An 8,657-nucleotide genomic window follows, 5' to 3' on the forward strand; every position below is an offset into this window, starting at 1 on the left:
CCCCGCTCCGCCCCGCGCCGCGCGCTCCCGCTCTCTCTCTCTCCCGGCCGGGGAGCGGGGCCAGAGCGGGCCCCCCCCGAGTGGCGGCGGCGCGAGCCAATGGGCGAGCTGGGGGAGAGGGGGAGGCGGGGCCCCAGAGAACAAAGGAGGGAGGGGGCGCCCGGGAGAGGGGGAGGGGGCGGGGGCTGCGCCGCCCGGGACGCCCCAGTTCGAAGGCGGAGGCCTACCTCTGCCGGGTCCGGGTCGCGCCCCGAGAGCGGCGGGGTCCAGGCCGGGAAGCGGCTCCAAGGCTCCGCCTGAAGCCACGCAGAGCCCGCAAGGCGGCGCCCCCGGCCGGGGCCAAAGGCGAAGCGGGGCCTCTGGAGGGAAAGGCGGCGGGTCCGGTGGTCTCCCGCCGCCTGGGAGGAAGGGTCTCTTCTTCAGCTTTTCTGATCCTTGGTGGCCCCGTTGGGAGAAGCCGAAATAAATGATGGGCGTGCCATTAAAGTTCTCTCTTTTATAAAAGGGATCCTAATAGAATCCTAGAGGGATCCCCAGGGCTATCCAGTACTGTGCAAGCCCTGCAAGCAGGAATCACAACTGAAGCATCCCTGGCAGACAGCCATCCAACCTCTGCTTCAAAACCTCCAAGAAGGAGTGACCGCAACCTCCCGAGAAAGACCATTCCCCTGTTGGACAGCCCTTACCATCAGAAAGTGCTTTCCGATGCTTAGTCAAAATCTTTATTGAAACGTGAATTCACTGGTTCGAGTCCTACCTTCCCTAATGGAAGAATACAAGCTTGCTCCATTTCCCATGCAAAATGCCCCTTAGACATTTGAAGATGGCTATCATATCTCTTCTCAGTCTCCTGCCTTAGGTTGGTGGATGGGTGGACCTCCGATGGGAACATAGTCCAGAGGGAGCATGCCTGGACTAGGAACCCTTGACTGAATGCTGAAATCCTCACCACAGGCAGGAAACTCACAGCCATCAACAGAGGAAGAGCAGCACTTACTCCCCATGACCCTACAGTAGCTGCTGCAAGGCCTGTGACACCCATATATTTATCCCAACAGAAGTGCATGCTTTTAGTACTTTCAGGTGGGATCTGTCTTGGTGGTGCATCCTGGAGGCTGCTCTTTAAAATGAAGGCTAGGGACCCTGTGAAGATTGAAGCACCCTGCCAGCTGACTATAAAAAAGCTGGCAGAACTGGGGATTATGACCTGGCCTAAGGTGGTGTGAGTGTGTCTTCTGTGTTGCTCCCCTCTACACTTGAGGATCTGGAAGCGTAGTTGCATCCCCAGGTGCCAGAAATGGTGGTGCCTCCCTGCTTCGCACTAGAGGAAAGGAGACAGGGATTTCTAAAAATGACGTATAACAAAAATGTCCATAGTGTGGTGATGGTGTAAGTCAGGATGGGGGGGGGGGGAGCTCCCTTGGTCTCCCTCAAGAGAGGTGTATCTTTGCTGGAGAACAAACAGGGTTCACTCATTTTTGAAGACACTGTTTATACCTCATATGAACAAGGCAGCAGTATGAAAGAGTAAGATGTCTTATCCCTTCTTTGCTATTAATCTTGGAGGGTTTTTTTTTTAAAAAAAGACTAGAATCAACCAAGATGGAACTGCGTCAGGATTGTCCTTCCTCGCTTCTTTGTCAGAGGCAGCGAGATCTGTGGGCAGAGACTTGTGATCAAAGTGCTTGGCATTATTGTTTTGTGTGGTAAGGACTATGCCAAGCACCCCATCTTTCCTCTCAGATAAAATAGTTTAACTCAGGGGTCCTCACACTTTTTAAACGGGGCCGGTTCACTGTCCCTCAGAGACTGTTGGGGGCCGGACTATACTTTGAAAAAAATGCGAACAAATTCCTATGCACACTGCACATATTTTATTTGTAGTGCACAAAGAACAGGAAAAACAATACAATATTTAAAATGAACTATAGTGGTACCTCGGGTTAAGTACTTAATTCATTCTGGAGGTCCGTTCTTAACCTGAAACTGTTCTTAACCTGAAGCACCACTTTAGCTAATGGGGCCTCCTGCTGCCGCCGGAGCACGATTTCTATTCTCATCCTGAAGCAAAGTTCTTAACCCGAGGTACTATTTCTGGGTTAGCGGAGTCTGTAACCTGAAGTGCATGTAACCTGAAGCATATGTAACCCGAGGTACCACTGTATTTTAATCAGCATAAACTTATAAGCATTTCAATGGGAAGTATGGGCCTGCTTTTGGCTAATGAGATGGTCAGTATCACTAATGCTCATCCCTGCAACCCAGCCTGCACATGGATCTCCCTCACCCCCATGGCCCAGTCTACATGTGGGCCTTCCATGCCCCCATCCCCACAACCCAGCCTATACACGTGTCTGCCTCCACACACACATCCCCACAACCCAGCTTATACACGGCTCCCTAACCCCCACGACCCAGCCTATGCATGTGCTTCTCTAACCAGATCCCCATGACCCAGCCCACACCTGTGTCTCCTTAAGCCCCATCCTCACAACCCAACTTGCCCGCGTGTCTCCCTAACCCCCATCCACCCGCCCAGCTTGCACGCCTGTCCGCCAACCCCAAATCCCCACACGCCAACTTGCCCGTGCGTCTTCCTACCCCCAATCGTCACTGTTGCCTGGCATATCACAAACTCCATGTCACAGCCCTGCAGGCGCATCAGAACCAATGGCACAGCGAGGCAGGCACCCCGGGAGGTGGCATGAGAGTGCGGTGTGCTGCAGTGCCAGCAAGGCCCTCGCACCAGGCCCCTCCTTGCCCACGGCTGCAACCCATCCGGGGTGGGGAGACGGGCAGGGAGAGGCCCAGGCTGCCCACTTGCAGGGGCGCCTCTCTCCTCCGCAACCCCCTCCCTCCCTAACTGCCTCCTCCTCCTCCAGACACAAGAGAACTCATCTTCCTCTCCCAACCCTGGATGGGCCGGGTTCAGGACCCTGGCGGGCTGGATCTGGTCCTTGGACTGTAGTTTGAGGACCCCTGGTTTAACGCACCAGGCTTCTGAAACTAAACCCACTCAACAAGTTGCTCAGAAACATCATTTCACAGGGGTGCGGTGTCACATTGCCACACGTCCTGCCTGTCTCTAATTGTGGCTGCCATGTTCAGAGAAAGGTGGTGACCCACATGAGGATGTGGACATGAAGGTGCCTTCCATTAACTTATGGGCTAGCAATTGACATGCCAGAATAAACACAGTTGAAAACCCTTCATAAATTTACCCAGTTCTGCCTTAAAACCAGTAAAGGAGTAGCTTGGCTTCTCCGGTTGGGAAACACTTCATGTTCTACAATTTGTAGAACAAGCCAACACTTATTTTGTCGAGCACAAAACTCCAGGCAGATGTGGGACCCATGAACACAGCTGCTGGCCTCCTCCCTTGGGCAGCTTGTAGCGGTTGCTGGAGAGCATGGGGGAGGGGTCTGCTGCCGCTGTGGCCCAGCCCTATGGGACACACTGGCTCTGAGGGGCAGGCAGAGGGGCAGGACCACCATGGGTGGGAAGAAAGGCAGAGGAGAAAGAAACAAGGAGCCTTGATTTAAAAACTGTTTTGTGTGTGTGTGTCTAATCTTGCCCCTGTCTAAAATTTATTGGTGTGTGCTTTTCTTTTCGTAAATCTACCAAAGAATAAAATAAAATTGGGATTAGGGGTTTTCTCAGGACAGTGGAGGGCATGTGCTGTGTGCCGTTGGTGTAGAGGTGGTGGCACTCACCCTTCCTCTGGTAGGAAATGTTCTGCAGGGAGGTTGAGGAGGGTCAGGGAGGGAGGGAGAAATGTCCCTGAAGAATGTTGCAGGGTGTGATACACACACTAACCACTTCTGCAAGCCTCCTACTGAGATTCTATTGTTAGTTTTGTGCCTGGTTTGTCTTTTAAACTTGTTTAAAAGCCCATTTTGGCCACACCCTTTTGGACATGAGGCCCCCAGAAAGTTGACCATAGATCCATGGCCCCAAGGGATTTGCCACCCCTGGTTGAAGGAAACCCCTGTGAATATTATTGTTGGTATGTAGTTGCTTAGAAGGAAAGCCCCAAAATATTAATTTTTATTTTATTTTAACCTGAAGCTTAATCAGCATTAAAAGGCTTATAGCATTTGTGTTAGCCCTCACAGGCTAACTCCCATTGGCCACACATTCAGCAAAGGGGAAGGCTCTCTCTGCATGGAGTGACAGACATGTACTAAGTTCCTTTGCACAAAGAGGAGGCTGCTTAGCACAGACTCTCTCTTCACAGGGAAGAGCGCTAGGCTTATGTACTGATATGTGCGTAACACCCCTTCACACATGCATCACCCCTTCACGCAGCGTCGGAAGATGCTGTGCAGGCCAGTGGAACCTGACGCAGTGGAAGCACACTAGTCCCCACTGCTTTTCCGGACACCATGCAGGCTGGGGCAGCCTTCCACTAGCCGCAGGAAGACCCAATGGGGCTGGCAGGCTGTGGGATATTGGAAATTTTGGAGATGGGCCTTGGCTCCCAGCCCCCACTAGATGGCGCCCCTGGTATTGGGAAATGTTCCTTGTAATATTAACGTTGGATTTTACAGGATTGTCACAAAATACAATCTTCCAACCCTTCTCCTAATAATAATAATAATAATAATAATAATAATAATACCACTCTGGGCTGCTTACAGCACATGTAAAAACATAGTAAAACATCCCTATACAGGGCTGCCTTCAGATGTCTTGTAAAAGTTGTGTAGTTCTTTATCTTCTTGACATCTGATGGGAGGGCGTTCCACAGGGCGGGCGCCACCACCGAGAAGGCTCTCTGCCTGGTTCCCTGTAACCTCACTTCTCGCATGGAAGGAACTGCCAGAAGGCCCTTGGTGCTGGATCTCGGTGTCTGGGCTGAAAGATGGGGGTGGAGACGCTCCTTCAGGTATTCTGGTCCGAGACCATTTGGGGCTTTAAAGGTCAGCACCAATACTTTGATGGCACATGTGCCTGGAAGATTCTAGGACAGTCAAAGAAACAAACATTTCAATATTGTGTAGTGTAGTGTAGTATAGTATAGTATAGTATAGTATATATAAAATTATTTGCAGAATATGGATAGATATCTTTTCAAAATGAGAGCAAGAGCATCAAGTGATACTGAGGACAATCCTTGTTTTGATTTGTTTTTAATTAGTTTTTATTAAAGATTTTCTTGTGTAACAAAGCAAACAAGAAAAAGGAAATCCTGCACATGTCCTCTTTTTTGGGGGGGCTACATGCCCATCTGGGGGGATTTTTTACAAGTTATAGCAATCGCCTGGTTTTGGTGGGGGGTTGATTTTTAATTTTACTTTTTTGTGCTCAGGTGATTCTGAATCGTGCTCGGGCTCCGACAACTTTTTTTTGTCCAGATTCATGTTCTTATGCAGCTGCATTGTTTGATACTTTCTGGGTGTCCCCTGATCACATAATAATGTAGTTGTGTTCTATGCTATAAATCAAAGATTGCTATGAGTTGTTTCCTTTTGTTTTCCAGCGTATTTCTTATCAATAAAAAAGTTTGAGAACCACTGGGTTAGAGCCCTCACACATCTCTGTGTGTGGAGGACAGAGGAGTTTTCATATATATATATATATATATATATATATATATGCAGAAATCTCATCTGGCTCCAAGGCATGTGCTGGCTATTCACATTCAGACCTGCATCCTTCCCTCCACGTATTATGACAGTGGCAAGTGACTGAGGAGACAGGCCTCTAAGGAACAGGATGCATTTCATAACTTTATGAATATGGGAATGATAATTGGGGGAAAATGCACTTCACACACATATTATAAAGCAAGAGCGAAACCTAACATGGAAAGCTACCATATCACTTCCTTTCATCATCTTGAATTTTAATTTATCTATTTACTTTACCCAAAGCTGTTGGGAATCACATATTACAGCAAACAGCCAATGTTATAAGAATGGCTATGTAAGGGGTACAAAAAGTGAACAAGGAAGGTTGTATGTACTTCATTGCGACAATGAAACTTATTTTGGGGAGCAGTGTGTGTCTGTGTGTTCATGCAACCTTTGTTCAGGGTACTTAAGCAACGCTGCATTGAATCAGAAGAAATGGGAACTGAGAATCAACTTCAGCCTTGTAGCTATGATTAAAGGGAAGGAATCTGCTATCAGTGATGTGAAGCAGACCCAACTTGCATATGTAACAATGCATGCGAATTTTCTGTTCACACAAGCAAAGTAAATGTACACCTGGTCACATTGCAGTCTTGATTGTGCACATAAAAACAAGTAATTTATGTGAAGTGTTAAATGTGCAGATTGAAGCAGTTTCATAATTTTGAGCCAACAATGTGATGAAAGAAGGAGAAAATACAGTTTTTGGAAGCATCCGCTTAAGTCTTCTTAACAGGCGCAAGGCAAGTCTCATCTGTCATTGTGTATTCAATGTTGAAGAGGAAAGTCAGGTTAGAGCTAAAGCATCTCAAAGAGCAACTAACATGATTGCAGGACTGGGGAATCAGTATTCTGAACATAAGTTAAATGAGTTTGGCCATTCTAGCTCTTTTCTAAAATGGGAGGATGATGGCACTTACACTTCTGAGCTGACACTTTAGCACTAAACCAGAAATGTGTTTAAAATTTCTCTAAAAATAGGGGTGAAATGTGATGTTGGGCAACCCTCTGGCTGCCTTGGCCTCACACTTTGCCTTGTCTGTGGTGCAGATGAGCAAAAGGACAGGAAGCGGAGGCAGGCAGCGCTGAGGAGAATCAGATGCACGCGAGGCGTGTGCCCCTCAGCACCACCACCAACTCTCCTTCCAATACGTGCTTAAAGGAGGGGAATTGTGCTCAGACATACATCTGAGAAGTGAAGTATTTGGAAAATAGAAGCATACACATTTGCATTTATAATGGTTAAATGGCTCTGATTCAAAAGGAAAGTCACAAATACGCGTCAACAGTATGTAAGGTCCTCCATGCTTCTACCCAAAGATCTGTGTCATAACAATGGATTTCAGTGTCCTGTGCAGAGCAATCCTAAACGTGTTCAATCAGAAATAATCCCCACTCAAATTCAATGGGACTTATTTCCAGAGAAGTGCACACAGGATTGTAGTCTGGGTGTTTAACTCTGTGCAGGATTGTGGCCTTGGAATGATAAGCGCTTTATGCAGAGAACCTTTCACTAGCAAATATAAGCTTTTCTAATGTTTTTATCATTGAAATCCCTTACATAGGATATTTCTAGATATTAAAAAATGTGAACCAGACCATATAGACCCACTTTAAATAAAGAGGATGGAAAGTGAATGTCAAGTTTCTAGCTCTCTCTCGTTTAAGGCTATTATGTGAACTAAAAAGTGCTGGAATGCAGGAATTTCAAAAACCGAACATAAACCAATGGCCTTAATGCCATTGTTTGTACAGGTCTGGTTTTCGGGACAAAGTGCCTTCCTTCCCTCCTCCTAGTCCTGCCCAAAATGGGTTGGACGGAGGCTTCAGCTCACGCTGTTTCACAAAGGTGACAGTGACCAGCAGAGAGGGCAAGCGCACACCAGTAGCAAACCATCAGGACAGGAAGCTGCTCTAGGGGTGGCGGGGGGGGGGGCTTGTGGGAAGCTGTGAGCTGTTTCAGAAATCATTGTCCCTGGATGTCTTCAGGGCTCCCAGCCTCCCTTGCAGACACGCCCTGGAGAAGAGTGGACAAGACAGAGAATAAATCCTTGTTCCAAAGCCCAGCAGAGTTGCCTACAGTGGAGGCCCCTTCATCCCTACCAGAGACCAAAATGGCTGGCTTCCCTCTGTCCCAGGAAACAATGGAGGAGTGTGCCTTTGGGGGTCAGATCAAGCAGTAGGAAGGTTACAGCATCTGTTGTGGCTGTAGAGACTGATACAGGACAGATATGTTTTGTTGCAGCTGGGGCAGATTAAGGCGTCCAGTTGTGCTGCTGCAGATGCACTGCAGCAGTTCTTTGCTTTGCACTCTTCCCAGTGGTCGTCCCCGCCCCCCCCCGCCCCCATCACTGCTATGAACTTGACTGGTACCACGGTCGTCTGCAAAGGATTCCCACACAGTGATGTTGAAGTTGCCGGCCTTCATGTCACATTTGCGGACATTTTTGTTAACACAGAGTTGATCTGCCAATTGCCCTGGTGCTGGAGGCCAGCTCCCCATAGAGGACGTCCTTGGGGATCCTGTCCAGTGGGTTGTTTAAGAGACAGGTCTCTTTTATTTCCTGAGAGGTATCCTTACTGAAGAGTGGTGGCCAAGGAAGCAGGGAGGAACTTGCCTGAATCAGGGCCAATCCGGACCCCTGGCCCCCAATTTATATGTTTGTGAGTGGGTGGGGGTTAGCCTGTATGATGCCCGAGGCCCTTGGGGTCCTGGATCCAGCAAGGGTTAAAATCTCATGGAGGATTCAGTTGTTGAACTGACCAGGCAACCTTCTTCTGGAGAACCAAACTCTGGCTAAGCACCTGGAACCCCTGGAGTCTTGCACCATTGGGAGACTGGGGCCGTATGCGACAATATTTTCATCCCAGCATTCTGGCCAGTGAGCAGAACATTCCAGCATAGTTTGGCCTGGAAGGAGCAGGGTCTTCTCTGTGCCTACTCTCTCCCAAAAGGGGTTCCTTTAGCTTTCCCCTCCTGCCCTTTTCAGCATCAGAAGGTGATCTTTCTTTTTCAGAAGG

Source organism: Podarcis pityusensis, assembly GCF_964106645.2.
Source record: "Podarcis pityusensis genome assembly, chromosome: 7".
Lineage (NCBI taxonomy): Eukaryota > Metazoa > Chordata > Lepidosauria > Squamata > Lacertidae > Podarcis > Podarcis pityusensis.